This window comes from Gorilla gorilla, chromosome 17 (genome assembly GCF_029281585.2).
Source record: "Gorilla gorilla gorilla isolate KB3781 chromosome 17, NHGRI_mGorGor1-v2.1_pri, whole genome shotgun sequence".
Lineage (NCBI taxonomy): Eukaryota > Metazoa > Chordata > Mammalia > Primates > Hominidae > Gorilla > Gorilla gorilla.
This window is the reverse complement of record NC_073241.2, coordinates 48,721,938-48,737,952: the sequence shown is the minus strand read 5'-3', so window position 1 is coordinate 48,737,952 and position 16,015 is coordinate 48,721,938. Positions and strand designations below refer to the sequence as shown.

General features: G+C 33.9%; 1 long non-coding RNA gene across 3 annotated transcripts in view; it reads left to right on the top strand.

Annotated features, from left to right (window-relative positions):
• LOC129528220 (uncharacterized) overlaps window positions 1–16,015 on the top strand; it is a 357,987-nt gene that overhangs the window by 79,666 nt on the left and 262,306 nt on the right. The window contains exon 3 of one of the 3 annotated variants that reach the window (XR_008673449.2): window positions 14,408–14,517. The exons of the other annotated variants lie outside the window; for them this stretch is intronic. This is a non-coding gene — a long non-coding RNA (uncharacterized lncRNA). The remainder of the gene's footprint in view (window positions 1–14,407; window positions 14,518–16,015) is intronic. 3 annotated transcript variants of the gene reach the window in all.

Here is a 16,015-nt window from a genome sequence, read left to right as displayed (position 1 = left end):
ATCATGACACTTGCTGCGTGCATATTTCAACCATAAGGGATTTGACTACATAAGCACAATACTATCATCACACCTGTAATAATTTCTATTTACTTAATAATATTGAAAGTTCTTTTGTGCTGTCTTTGAGGCACAACATAAGGTACTGCTCTTCTGACTTCCATTACACTAGATTGGTTTTGCCTGTTCATATAAATGGAATCATGTGTGTATATATTATTTTGTCTTTAACTTCTTTCATTTAATATAATGTCTTTGAAGTTTATCTATATTGCTGTACCTATGTATGTTTACTAAAAAAAAAGCCAGACAGTTTTATACAGCAGTTGTTCCATCAGCAAAGAGCTTCATTTGGTTCTTATCTTTACCAATATTTAGAGGGGACACTCACTTTTGTAGCCCAGGAAGACCATGAAGAAAGTTTGGCTGCCTTGAAGCCTCTATACTATGAGAAATTTCAGGCTATGTGGAGAGGCCATTTGTGGATGCTCTGTTCAGTGACTTCAATGAGCTGAGCCTATGGTCATCCTAAGCCTAGGGGCCAAAGATACCACCCAACAATTCTAGTCTCAGTCATTAGTTGCCCCAGTTGTTCCAGTCTTCCCAGCTGAAGACCAGACATTGTGGAAGAGACATGTCATCCCCATGTGTCTGAATTCTTGAACCATAGAATCCATGAGTACAATAAAATGATTATTTTTATGCCACTTAGTTTTGAAGTGGTTTGTATGCAGTGGCAGTAACCAGATACCTGTATATATTATACTTACATTATTACTCAGTTTGAAATATTTCCTAGTTTTCCATGTGATTTCTTCTTTGGGTCATGGGTTATTTAGAAATATGTTGATAAATGTCATGTATTTGAGGAATCTCTAGGTATCTCATTATTATGCATATCTAACTTAAATATGTTATGTTTGGAGAACAAATTCTGGAAAAGTGCAATGCTTTTAAAATTTATTGAGACTTATTTTGTGGCCTGCATATTTCTTGGTGAATGTTCTACATACACTTGAAAATAATACGTGTTCTGCAATTGCTTCCTACATTATTTTACAAATGTCAATTTGTTCAAGTTAGTGGATAGTGTTACTCATGTCTTTAATCTTCTTGCTGATATTTCAGTCCAGTTGTCGCATCAGCTTCTGAGAGAGAAGAGTTAAAATCACTAAAAATAATTGCAGATTTGTCTCTTTCCCCTTTCAGTTCTGTCAAATTTGCTTCATATATATTGAATCCGTATTATCAAGAGCATATGCATGTGTATGCAGAATTTGTATGTAGTTTTTCACAAATTTACACTTTCATTATTATAAAATGACCATTATTATCTCAATTAACTATCTTATAGTCTGATTAATTTAGTATTAACAGATTTTTTTTGTAACTATAAAGCAACTTATAGTCACCACTTGCATGGTGTATCTTTCCCAATTATTTTACTTTCGATCTGTTTGGGTATTTAATTTTTAAATGTATCTCTTATAAACAGCATCTAGTAGAATCTTTTGTGTTTTTTTAATTCAAACTCACAATCTCTGCCTTTTGTTTAGAATGGTTAGTCCATTTGTATTTAATATAATTACTAATGTGGTTTGGTTTAAATCTGCTATTTGCTATTTGTTTTTTATTGCTCCTCTCTGATCTTTATCCTCACTTTACTGCCCTTTGTGCAAGTTAATCAAGTATTATTCTGGAATTTATATTAAATTCTTGCTGGCTTTTTAGCTTAGCAGAAGACTAACAAAATCGAAGCTCTACCAACAAGTAGATGGAAAATACCTTTAATAAAGGAGACTAGTATTAGAGTCAAAGATTTTTTTCCCCCAGAATTTTTGATGTAACGCTTTAAGATAACTTTTGAAAAATAATAAAGTGAATCCACATATAAAAAGTAAATTGAGAAACAGACTTTCTGCTTTCACAAAAATTGACTCAAAGTGGATAAAAGACCTAACTGTAAAGCACACAAATTTAAAATTCTTAGAAAATAACATAGGAGAAAATCGAGGTGACAGTGTATTGGTAGTGACTTTTTAGATATAACATAAAAAGTAAAATCTAAAAAGAACAAATTGATGTTAGAGTTTACTAAAACTTCTGCTCTGCAAAATATACTGTTAAGAAATAAGTCACAGACTGAACAAATATGTTTGCAAAAAACATACCTGATAAAGAACTGGTATATAAAATATACAAAGAATTCTTAAAACTCAGCTATAAGAAAGCAAACAACTATATTTTTAAAAATGGGCAAAGGATCTGAACAGATACTTCATCAAAGAATATACATATATGGAAAATACACATATGAAAAGATGCCCAACATCACATATTAGGGAATTGCAAATTATAACAAGATACCACTACATACCTATTAGAATGGCTAAAACTCAGAACAATGACAACACCCAATGCTGGCAAGAGTGTGGAGCAACAGGAACTCTGCTGCTAGAGGAATTCATTGCTAGAGGTATTGCAAAATAGTACAGCAACTTTGGAAAACAGTTTGGGAGCTTGCTATAAGACCAAGTCTACTCTTACCATAAGATCTTCAGCTGCATTTCTTGAAATTTTCCCAATTTTTTGGTTTGTAAACTATGTCTACAGAAAAGCCTGCATGTGAATATTTTAGAAGCTTTATTCATAATTGCCAAAACTTGGAAATGGCCAAGTTGTTCTTGAGTAGATGAAAAGAAGAACTGTAGAGATCAGCTATGAACATGGATGTACACATTTCTCTTCAAGATCCTGTTTTTCATTTTTTTGAGTATACAACCAGAAGTAGAATTGCTATTAAAGTTAATTATATTTTTAACTTTTTTTGTGAAACTGTTACACTGTTTTCCACCATTCTAAATACCTATATGTCATTTTACATTTTCACTAATGGTGCATGATGGTTCCAATTTCTTCACGTCCTTACCAACTACTCATTGTTTTATTTTTTTAAATAGTCATCCTTGCAGCATTATTCACAATAGCAAAAATATGGAAGCAACCCAAATGTTCATTGGCAGATGAACAGATAAGAAAAATATGGTATATACATTCAATAGAATAGGTATATACATAATGGGATATTATTCAGCCTTATGAAAGGAAATTCTGGCATATATTACAACATGGGACATTATGCTAAATGAAATAAACAGGTCACAAACACATAAATACTGTATGATTCCACTTATATGAAATGCTTAGAGCCGTCAACAGCATAGAGAGAGAGTAGAATGGTGGCTGCCAGGGGCTCGGGCTAGGGGAATATCAGGAGCTATTGTTTAATGGGTACAGAGTTTCAGTTTTACAAGATGAAAAGAATTATGGAGATGGATGGTGGTGAGGATTGCATAGCATTGCGAATGTATTTAAGATGACTGAACTGTGTATACTTAAAAATTGTTAATTCTTGTAAATTTTGTTACATGTATTTAACCACAATAAAAAATGGGGAAAAATCACTGTATCAACCCATGAAAAGATTTAAAAGCATATTGCTAAGTGAAAAGTGATAAGGGACCTGAAAGCCAATGCAATGGGCAAAGTTTTGGCATTGTCTTTTTCTCTAGCTTTGTTAAGACACTATTGTACTAAACTGTAGATATTTAAAGCATACAACTTGATAAATGTTGGCATATGAATATACCTGAGAAACTATTGCCAAATCAAGGTAATGAACATTTCCATCAACCCCAGAGCTTTTCTCATGCTTATTTGTGATCCACCCCTTGTCCCCAGGCAACCACTCATCCACTGTTACTCACTATGGATTGGTTTGCACTTTAAAGAATTTTCTGTAAGTAGACATAAAATACATGCTCTTGGTTTGTCTGGTGTTTTGATTCAGCATAACTATGTTCATATTCATCCATTATTGTTGACTGTATCACACACAATAGTTTCTTTTAATTATTTAATCAATTATTTTTAATTACTACGTAGGATTTCAATAAAAGGACATACCACTATTTGTATATCTATTTATCTGTGACGAATATTTAGGTTGTTTCCAGGTTTGGACTGTTAAAAATAAAGCTTTTAGGGGCATTTCTGCACAAGTCTTAAGTGGACCTGTCTTTACATTAATCTGGAATAATTGCCTCAGGGTTTAACGAATGGCTGAATCATATATTGAACTTTTGAGAAGCTGTGAAATTGTTTGCCAAATAGTTGTACACTTTACATACTTATCAGCAGTGTATGTGTGTTACAGTTGTTGTATATACTCACTGAGACTTGGTATGTATAAATTGTGTGTGTGTGTGTGTGTGTGTGTGTGTGTGTGTGTGTGTTTAACTGTAGCTATTCCAGTGGTTGTATAGTGGCATCTCAGTTTGATTTTAATTTTTATTTCTCTAATGAACAATGATGTTGAATATCTTTTATATGCTTATTTGACGTTCATATATATTTTGAGGTTAGTGCCTGTTCAAATCTTTGCCCACTTAAAAAGTTTGGTTGTTGTCTTTTTCTTATTGAATTATAAGAGTTCTTTGTGTATTCTAGATATAGGTACTTTGAGGGATATATATGTATAAACATTGAAGGATATATATGTATATTACACATATATACATATATACATGTATATTGTACATATTATACATGTATGTCCCTCAAAGTACCTATATTTAGAATACATATGTTACATATGTTATAATATACAGATATACTGCAAGTGTTTTTTTCCAGTCATTGACATAGTTTTTCATTTTCATAACAATGTACTTGTAAAGAGAAGTGGGTGAAATCCAATTTATCTTTTTCTTTTCATGTTGAGGGATCATGTCTTTAGTGGTATAACTAAGAGATGTTCGCCATTTGAAATTATGAGTGTATGCCATCTTATACACATTGCAAAGTATAATTTGAAGTTAATTTATTTGTATGTTGATATCCAATTTTTCTAGCACATTTTGTTTAAAACACCTTTTCCCACTGAATTGCCTGCGTACCTTTGTCAAAAATCAATTGATCATATTTGCGTAAGTCAGTGCTTCGACTGTCCATTCTATTATTGTGTTCCATTGATCTGTGTGTCTATTCTTGCATTTGACAGTGGTTTTTGAGGTTTAAGATAAAAAGTGAAAGAAAAAAGAAATTAGTTTTATTATAAAACTGTTGAGAGCCATATATTTCATATTTCAATATTGAAGCTCAGAGTAGAAATTGTAAAAATTCTAAGCATGACTTCATAAACACATATATGCATTAAAATCTAATTATTTGTTTTTGTTGTCTCTTTATTTAGATAAAGTACAATGGAAAATGAGTCCAAATTATTCACTTTTGAAATAGTCATAACCACATGTATATCATCTTTTGAAAGGTACATTTTTGTGGATTAAACTTTTTATTTCTGGAAAGTAAAATGAACTTTGTGATGTCTTTTCTCTATATTTTTGGTTGGGAGGAGTAACTAGAATTCCTCTCCTAAATTAGCATTGAATAGCATTCTGTAGAATATTAGAAAGTAAAAATCAAAGAATGAGTTACTAAAACTCCTCATAAACCACTTGCAGATACAACTGAGAATTGCCCATTGCATTGGTGAGAAATCAAGATGTGATTTCTTGGAGGATACTTTTAGAAGCATGTTTGGTTTTCATGAGTGAGAGATTAGTGAAGATTTGGATTTCAAAAAGAGAAAATATTATTTCAAAGTGTTTGGTAGATAACAGAAAGCCAGAAGGAGCAGCCACCCAGGAAGCTGCAATATCACATTAAAAGTTTTGACTTTGCAGCAATAAAATCACATAGTCAGCATTTTAGAAGTGATTGAGAGTCCTAATTTCATAATGCCTCATCTTCCTGTTTCACTTTGTCACTGACATAAATGTAAGCTGATGATCTGTTCAATATCAGATTTGTCATCTTCACATTGACCTTTGTATATTCTCATCTGAGATGATCTTATACTGCACTACTCCCCCTAAAATCTTCCATTAGGTTATCTGAAACACCCTTCCATTTTTTTTTTTATAAACAGTTGTTCTGCTTCTATGTCTTAAAATAAAACTGGATTATTTTCTTAGAGCATTAACTCCTAATACATGACTGAATGATTGAGGGAAACTAGAAGGGTGAATATGTATTCTCTTTGATTTCCTTTGCTATTTTGCTTCATCTCATAAATTTTAGACTCGTATAAAGGATTTGGGGAGAATCCCAAAAGAAAAGAGTTCTTTCCAATTTGATCTTAGTTTTATTATGATTCATGTGATACACTTAGCAAGGTAAATTATGTTGCCTAGATCTTCTACTGCCTTGCTATTAGTTTGCTTAGTATATCAGTTTCTGAGATGATTCTATTTAAATTCCCAGTATTATTGTATATTTATCAATGTTTCTTTATGTTTCAATTATATTTTGTTTCATAATGTGAACATGACTACCTGTATCAGTTATAACATAGCTATTAGAACTAAGAACTGAGACTACATGTATCAGTAAAGCTTGGTTGTTTGTCCTTTGTATGAGAAAGATGATAATTTAAACATCTGCTTGAGAATATTCCTGCTAATTAATTTATCTGGGACAATTGTCTGCTCACTGGGGCAAACAGGTTTCTTATGAAGCAGTTTTACTTATCAAGTTAATAAGGTTCCTTCAAGAACCTCATCTCACTATGGCCACCAATCCTAAACTATCACAGCACAAATTTTGTTCAGTTCATTTCAGTTCTCCATCTTAACAAATACCTTAAATTACTTAAGCCTAGACTCTAAATCCTATAAATATTCTCCCTTTTCTTCCCCCTCTGACGTATGATTAAGACTATTAAGGTAACATTATCTCTAACTGCGACAAATTTAATAAATTCAACTTTGATTTATTTATAGGTTATCTGATGGTATCTTAGAGAATTAAGCAATATATTTAGGGGGCTTAAAAATTAATGTTTGCAAATTCCAAAATATGTTCAGTTATACTTAACTTGAATGAGCTTTGTATATATATGTTTTCATAGTTTTGATTCTTGTATGATTTCTTTAAACTTATCATCCAATTCACCAATGCTCTCTTCATCTACTGCTACTTTATTGTTCAACCTATCTCTCTCTCGCACATATACATGCAAGAGGTATCTATCTATATATATATTCAAGAGTATATCTAGATATATTTTTAATTTCTAGAATATATATTTGTATTTCCTTCAAATGTAGCAGTTCTTTTTTCCCAGGTCATAAAATTTTGTTAATTTTGTTTTGTAGATTCTTTGTCTTTTAATAATAAAAATATTTGTATAATTTACCTTTAAAGTAATTAAATTAATAACACATTGACAATATTGTTCTGGGGTGATAGCTTTAGTCTTTTTTTTGGCATGACCTGTCTTTTGGACCAATTATATATCAGAAGAGTCTTCAGTCACTGAGTAACAGCTCTGCCTCAGTATCTTAATCACAGTCAATCATTGACTAATAGCAGCTAAGAGGTGTGGCCTTGGTGCAAACATGGTGATGGATTTCAGGATGCAGCTACTTGACCCTTGGGTCAATTAATCCCCATGTAGTTGGATATCAGCAAGACACAGCCTCATGGCTGGCATAGAGTGTATAGCCTGCTCATGAACCTGGGGTCCTGACTCATATCCTAATATTAATCTAGGCTAGGGGATGCAGATTTTCCTTTTCCCCATTCCCAAAAACTGCTTGCTTCTTTGTAATCTGGTACTTAACTGGGAGATTAGTTTCCCATTTCTAGTGTGTGTAATATGTATGGCCACAGCCCTCTTTCCCATGGAAGCATTAAACATTAAGATATGTTTCTAATCCCAGGACTATCATCAGTCTTTTCTTTCTTTCTCACACCTGATAATTTCTAGTTGTGATTTTCAAGCACTGTTACTTATTTTACACATTGTTTAAAATATTTTATCCTATAATTTTATGTATTTGGAGTGAAACGAAAACTTGCCCATGCTTGCTCAACATAACATCTTGATTGGAACTCTATTTTGGGAATTTATATTTTCCTATAAAATTGATCTTTTATTATTTTCCAAGCATTCATGTGTATATTACCATTTAAAAATATCTCCTGTATCTGCACTTATTAGTAGGCTAGGGAGAGACAAACATTGATCTTTAATGGCCATGTGTCCTTCTTTCCAAGATGCTTGGCAGAGTAGACTGGCAGAGCTAAGACTATTCAAAGAAGTACAGTGAGATCTTTGGTGATACTGGCCAGTCTGGTATTCCAACTCTCTAGCTGAGCTCCTGAAACTTTTCTAGATTACATACTGGGCCAGAAGTATCTCTGTTACCCAGAAAACTAGGTACCTTTACATGCTCTTAGCCAGACTTGTAAATATCCATAGGGTGGAGGCAGAGTTCCTCCTACTGGAATGTTCTACATGGCAGGCAGCTAAAAGGATCAAAGCATGCCTCTCTACAAAACAATCATAGAGGCAGAGAATCCTGTGAGCTCTTTTTCATGTAAGTTGTTCTCAGTAAATCTTATCATATCTGACCATAGTGTTCATTAGGACCTGTACAACACTCACAACTAAGACACAGCTATTAATACTCATTCTGGATCCCTACAACCCCCTCTTTCTCAGTGTTTCTCATTTCAGACTGTTGGTATTTTGTTCTCATTCCAAATTGTGCATGATTAATTCTTCTTTTCAGTAATTATAACATTTGGATATTTTATGGTTTCATTTTGGTTTCAATGAGCCAGACCTTGGGAGTCTTACTCTTGTATTTATATTTACATTTTCACAATTTCCTTTCTTCTCCTTTCCTTCCACATATTTGCCAGAAGTTACTTTCTAATTGCTTTTCTTATTGTGGTTCTGGGCCTTAGATATCAGTTGGTGAGTGTTTCATGTCATTATGCATCCTTTTAGATTAGACACAGATATTAAATAATTTTTAAAATGTCTAAAAGAATTTGATGTGAAACCATCCTTAGAAAATAGAGTGATTGGCTGGCTGCAGTGGCTAATGCCTGTAATCCCAGCACTTTGGGAGGCCGAGGTGGGCGGATCATGAGGGTCAGGAGATCAAGACCATCCTGGCTAACATGGTGAAAACCCATCTCTACTAAAAAAATACAAAATATTAGCCGGGCATGGTGGCAGGCGCCTATAGTCCCAGCTACTCAGGAGGCTGAGGCAAGAGAATGGCGTGAACCCAGGAGACAGAGCTTGCAGTGAGCCGAGATGGCACCACTGCACTCCAGCCTGGGTGACAGAGCGAGACTCCGTCTCAAAATAAATAAATAAATAAATAAAAATAAAAAAGAAAATAGAGTGATTACTGGGAAGACCACAGTAGGCCTAATTATAATATTTCTATACCTCTCAAATCAATTGACAATGAATATCACAGAAAGCTTCTGGTCCTTTTTAAGCACTGTTCATTATTATTTTTTAAAGTCTATTAACTGCCTGCATACGTCAAGTATAATACAATGCCAACCAACAGTAATGAGAAAACTGTTTCCTCACAGTCAGGTTTGCTTTCTCTCTCAAACACCATCTTCACAGAGACGGTTCACACTCAAAACCAATCTTCCAGATAAACTCCAGAAAACATAGATATAGTGAGTTTGGGGTTGTGTAGAGACCCTTTGGCTGCAATACTGGTCATTCCCAAAGGTTGGGAATAGGCGTATTAGGAGCCTGCTACATTTGTAGTTTCCTCACCCCCTCTGGATTCTGTCCTATGTTAAATGGCATGAAATCCAAAAACAACCTGAAAAAGGGCATTGATATAGATGAAGGGAGGTCTTGCAGCTTTTTACTTATTTTTACATTCTTCTGCTAACTTCTCCTTTCCGTCCTGGAACAGGAAATTAGATTAAACCTCAAGATAAAGTTAGTGGTATGCTTCATATAAGAAAATGACTCTTCGTAGAAATATTTGTTTTGCTTATTTGAATTTGTTGAAACACTTTCTGATGTAGAAAAGGTTATGAGGGCCATAAGCTTGCATTTACCATGAAATTATCACTATAAAAAAGTGGACAGAAAAAATGAAATGTAAGTTATAAAAAAGAATCAACAAAGTTAAATTTGTGACAAGATACTGAAAACCAGAGAAAATAAGTATCATTGAAATGGAAAGTGATAACACCATGTTCCTTGAAGTAACTCAAGTTTTATTTCTAAAAAAGAAAAATATATGTATACTCAGAAATTCATTACTGGCAGGATCTATCCTAGCAAAATCAAAGGGAAGTAACAGAAATAAAACTATGCTACTCCCTGACCCCACAAACTTCTGGACTCAGCTGTTTCTTAAACCTTCCGGTAGAATAAAAGAGTGAAAAATCCTGAAGGCTTATTGGGAAAATCAGGGACCAGAACAATGAGTTAAAGAAACCTCTTAGAAATATCTTTTCATAGATCAAGGATTTAGAGAACATTAAAAAATAAATGGAAAAAGTCTATTCATTTCCCCTTTAGTGATCTGGCATTTGTAGAATAGATGAGTTTAGGTAATAAACTGTATATATTTGTAAGTATTGGTAGTCACTTATTAAGTGTGCACCAAGCAATATTTCTACTGCAATAAACTCAAAGTACATTTCTAACATTTCGTAGCATTACATTGCATCTTGAACATTAAATTGAATTAGAACTAACAAAAAAGCTTTTATATGTCCTTCTCCCTTAATTCTTTATATCTAAAATAGCTCCAGAAAAAAAATATGACTAATGATAATGTGTGTCAGGTAAAGTATTATTGATTTGACAAAATTTAATCCTTTGTTTAGGTTGACTTTAAGTAAGACTACTCTCAACATAATATATAAATATTTTCGCCAAGGTAGTTTGTCTTTTGTTTATCAGTTTTAGAAGGATTGTTTCTTAATATAGATAAAGGTAATTTAAATAAGGTCATACATGTTGGTATAATTGAAGTAAAATATAGCTTAATGGGATAGTACATTTTGAAGTGATATTTCAGCCAAATTCTTTTCATATGCCTCACATAACATGATCCTCAGTAAATGGAATCATCCGCAATTCAGTCACAGTTTGTGTTTGTAATTCTGCTGTAGAAAAACTGTTGGTAAGTATACATTTATGCTTTAGTTACCACTCAACATTTTCTGAAGTCATGCATTTTACAGTACCAACAATAGCATAAAAATTTTCCTAAGTACTAGACTGGTGCTCCCTTTAGTAAATTCTCAGACTTAAAGAATATATGGCCTGGAAGGAACCATGCGAATCATCAAGTATAACATCTAGCACCTTTTATGTCACAGAGTATATAAGTTATAGAGATTTTTAAGTGATTTGCCTCCAGTTAATGATTTGCTGAAAGAGGCTGCTGGAAAGCAAGTGTGAGCAGAAGAGATAAAGCCTGGGATTTTGGGTGCAAGGGCTCAAGTCTTCTCTTCTTACCTGTTGTCCTTTTCTTCATGTATTTATACATTCAACCAATATTTCTTGAACGTCTACTGTATACTAGTAGGCTTAGATGATATGCTGGTGAACAAAACAAACAAAAAAGACAAACTTTTAATTCCTTAGGGAGCTTACAGTCTCCATTAATATCTGAAATAACAACTGCGATAACAGTGCAGCAGATATATATGTACGCGTGTGTGTGTGTGTGTGTGCGCGCGTGCGTGCTAAACACAGCATAAGTAATTAGGAAGGATTTCCTGAAGGTTTGAACTGATACCTGATGGGATTATAATAGTTGCCTTGGTAAAAGAGATAGTGACATGGGGTTCTGAGGGTAATGCAGGAGGGAGTATTGTAAACACAGTGGATAGCATGAGGGGAGGCCCTGTTTCAGGAGCTGCTATTGCAACTTTGGGAAATGAAACAAGACCAGTGTGTCTGGAAGACAGACAGTGAGGGGTAGGTCTTTGGCAGGTGAAGCTTGTGTGGGAGTTAAGGAAGAGGCTCTCCAGGATCTGTAGTCTATTTGACTATGCCCTCAGAGGAATGGGACATCAAGAAATAATCATAACATTCGGAAAAGAGGTGCAGACATGGTCATTTGTGTCTCAAAAAATAGCTCTGGTAACAGAATTTAGAAGGGATAGGGTAGAGACCCACCAAAACATTAGTAGACCAGTCAGGAAGCTGTTAGAGTAACCCTATATGTTAGTTTGGACTAGGGTGGTGGTGATAGGTGGAGAAATGGAAGAACTTAAAAGATTTATGAGACATAAGAGCAACACGATTTTGTGGCTGGATCAGCACACAGGTGGTGAAGAGGGAGTTAATTATCAAAGATGATTTCTTGGTTTCTAATTTGTACAATAAAATGCATAGCAGTATAATTGACTGATTTAGATAATACTGAAAGAGGTTTAGATGTAAAATTTGGTTATGATGCTTTTGAGACATTCAAGAGGAGATGTCAAATACATTTGCAAACACAGAGATTTGGAACTTAAATAAAGGTCAGATATGAAAATGAGATTGTAGATCAGAGGTGCTCTTCATTGGACCATATTGCCTATGTTCATTTTACATACTCTTTCATCTAAAAGGGGTAGAAATATTATTTGTCTGGTTAAGTTGGGGGAAAAATGTGCTCATAGTCTTTGAAAATATTATTTTTATGTATTAAAGAACCCAGAATATCAGATAAAACATGATTTTGAGCTTAAAGTACATTTATTTCTCTATATTAAATTTTTCTTCTTGTCTATTCAATTTATGTTTTCATAGAACAACTTCTTCAGTTCCATACACTGCTTTAGCTTCCAAAATTAAGAGCAGAATTTTTAATTCTTAGGCCCTTTTATGTGCTTGACTGTTAGATAGTTTATCACTGGTTGACTGTTGGCTGGTTGGCTTTTTATGGCACTTGGAACAAACTCTTGGCAATCTTATGGGGGAATACAATTCTGGTTATTTGTAAACTCATTCTACTATTTTTATCTTTGAGAATTATTGACTTTGCCTCTCCATTTCTCAAACTCAACTTATTTGTTCATTAGTTGAGAGTTTAGCACTACATGGTATGAAAAACGTATTTCCCTTTCTTTAAATTTAAGTGGTAATAGTTTACAGCTTTTTAAATGTAACACATATTATCTTTTTCTCTTTTTTTTTTCATAATAAGTTCAGTACTCCGACATTAGGAATATTAGCTGGAATGTTAGAGTTTTAAGAAAGCTTTGTGGAATAAGAATTTGTTATCTCTAACTTCTTGCTTGAAGTATCTTAATACTGCTGTGCTCCAGATGACATTTTAGTGTTACTTTCATCTAATGCTACATTAGTTACCATATGTTCTAAAAGTTCATTTATAATTGATGTTTGTCATTGTTTCTTTAGCTTCCTCACCTCTTGCATCTCCTTTCTTACACTCCTGCCAAAATTCAACCATGAGCTCAGTTCTCCATGGGTACTTCTATAGTGAATCAGTAATTGTACTATATGAAAGCTTATAGTGTTTATACTCACACAATTTAGTTACAACAAATATATCTTTCTAAGCATTCTTGTAATGAAACAAAATATGCACAGGACACTTGCTTAAAATTTTTGATGATAGTCTTTTTATAACTTCATATAGTAGCCGATCCTCTTTCCTTAACAGATAACTTAGAGATATTTGTTATACTTATTTATGTTGAAACTAAATAAGCTTTTTAGAGTAACCTTTAAATTATTTGCTTAATCCTCTTCTAATTGTTTTAGCTTGCTTTTTATACTTTTAATTCATTCATAAGGTTTGTGTATTTTCTTGTTTAAATTAAATTATTTGAGTTGATTAAATGATGGTCCTGATAACCTGATATGTTCATGGTCATATGAACATGATATGTTCAGTTTGGCTTGTGCTTGTTAGCTAGACTCAATTTCCAAACCTCAGACTGTACTTGTGATATCAGGCAGATTTCTTGGGTTTTCTTTTTGTGTGTGTGTGGTTTTTTTTTTGTTTTCTTTTTTTGAGATGGGAGTCTCGCTCTGTTGCCCAGGCTGGAGTTCAGTGGCGGGATCTTGGCTGACTGCAACCTCTGCCTCCCAGGTTCAAGTGATCCTCCTGTCTCAGCTTTCTGAATAGCTGGGATTATAGGTGCATGCCACCAAGCCTGGCTAATTTTTGTATTTTTAGTAGAGACGGCGTTTTGCCATGTTGGCCAGGCTGGTCTTGAACTCCTGACTTCAGGTGATCTGCCTGCCTCCGCCTCCCAAAGTTTTGGGATTACAGGCGTGAGTCACCGCGCCTGGCAGGGGTTTTCTATTGTTAGTCATAGTAGAGACTAGGCAAATAAGTAGCTAAATCAAATATTATACTTTATTGCCCTGTAGGACATTAATCAGTTCTGAATCCAATGCAGCAAACTTATTCTAACTTGCCTTTATTAAACTTCTTTTAAAAGTGTAGTCGTATAAATCTGTGGTATGTGTTCATTTTCTATTTTATAAGCCAGGTCTTAAAAACTTTTAAAAATTACATTTCAGCACTTTGGGAGGATATTCTCTTAGATGCTCAAGTGGACTAATAGGATGGAGAGACAATCAACTATGTCTCTTGTGAAGTGTCCCTCATAGGCTGCTGAACCTTGGTCCAGGTAACTCCTGAGCTGCAATGCAATTTCAACTTTGTGATTCTCTATTTCTCTATATTTTATTTTTTTCCTCCCTCCTGATTTTGTGATTTTGTTTCTGTCATCAGTTCATGTATGACCAATAAATTATTTTCTATTGTCTGCAGTAGTGGTTAAGAACGTTGTTTTTCCTGATCATTTTGGTAATTTTTTGTTAGATGAATGATGAAGATCTATTCTCCTTTCAGTAAGAGATAATTGGGAATCTGATTAGGTGGTCTTTTTGTTTGTTTGTCTCTTGGTCTACTTATGACCCCAATCAATTAAGAATTTCATTCATAGCAGCTCCTTGAGATACTGACTGATGAGTTTCTGTTTTTGTGCTTACGTTTATCCTATGGCTGGATATGCAGAACTGAATCTACAAGCTCTCTGTGCATCTGTGTCTGTCTTTTTGTGTCTGTAATTAATGAAGTCCTGGCTTCCTCTCCCTGTGTGAGTATAAAATGTTTTTCTTCCATGGTCCCCAGCCTCCAAGGTGACCCTGGTTATCCCTGCCTCCTACTATTTATTTATTTATTTTTTAATAGTTGTCTCCATATTATACCAGAGTTGGTCTGGGTGGCTAACAATTTCTGAGGGATATTGTAGTCATGTGGTCTCTCAAATTAGGATATAAAAGAAGGTGGTTACTTCCATCATGGGTATGCTTTCTTACTCCTCCTTTCCCTTGCATCACGTGCTCTAGAGAAAGGCAGCTGCCATGTTGTGAGAAATGTTATGAACAGACTCATGTGATGAGAAACTGAAGCCCACACTCAGGGATCAGCTTAAGCCTCCCGTGAGTATGTTTGGAAGCAGCTGTTGAGCTTTGAGATTATTCCGGCTCTGGACAGCAGTCTGACTGCAACCTCATCAGAGATCCTAGCAAAGCCACCCAGCCATTTCTGCGTTTCTGACCCTCAGAAACTGTGTGATGTAGTAAAGGTTTGTTGTTTTAAGGCTACTAAATTTGGGGGTAATTCTTTAAGCTATAATAACTAACACCTCTCTCAGGAGAATATTAATAAACATCTCTCAAATTAAAAATGCTCTATTCTGGTTGATTTGTAATGATAAATAGTTACTTATGTAAATCTAATATCCCTCAAACCCATAAAAAATAAAAAATTTGAACTTCTAATAATTTACATTTGAAATTTAAAAATTTATGAAAACTGCTGGCTCCAAAATGTCTTAATACAAGGGCACAACATCACAAAGTTACGATGATTCATTGCCCAAATTATGGTAGTATAATAATTTTGGTTAAATGAATGATGCCTATGTTTTTCCCTTGATTTTTAACAGTAAAAAATATTAAATTAGAATATATTTTATTACTGGTAAAATAAGATTTGGGCCTTTCTCATAAAACTATGAGTTAATTTGAATTTTTTCTACTATTTACAATGATTCACTCATAAAATAGGCTAATCTTGTGTAACCGTTAGAATTCTGAAAAATATACATTTGTGTCCAA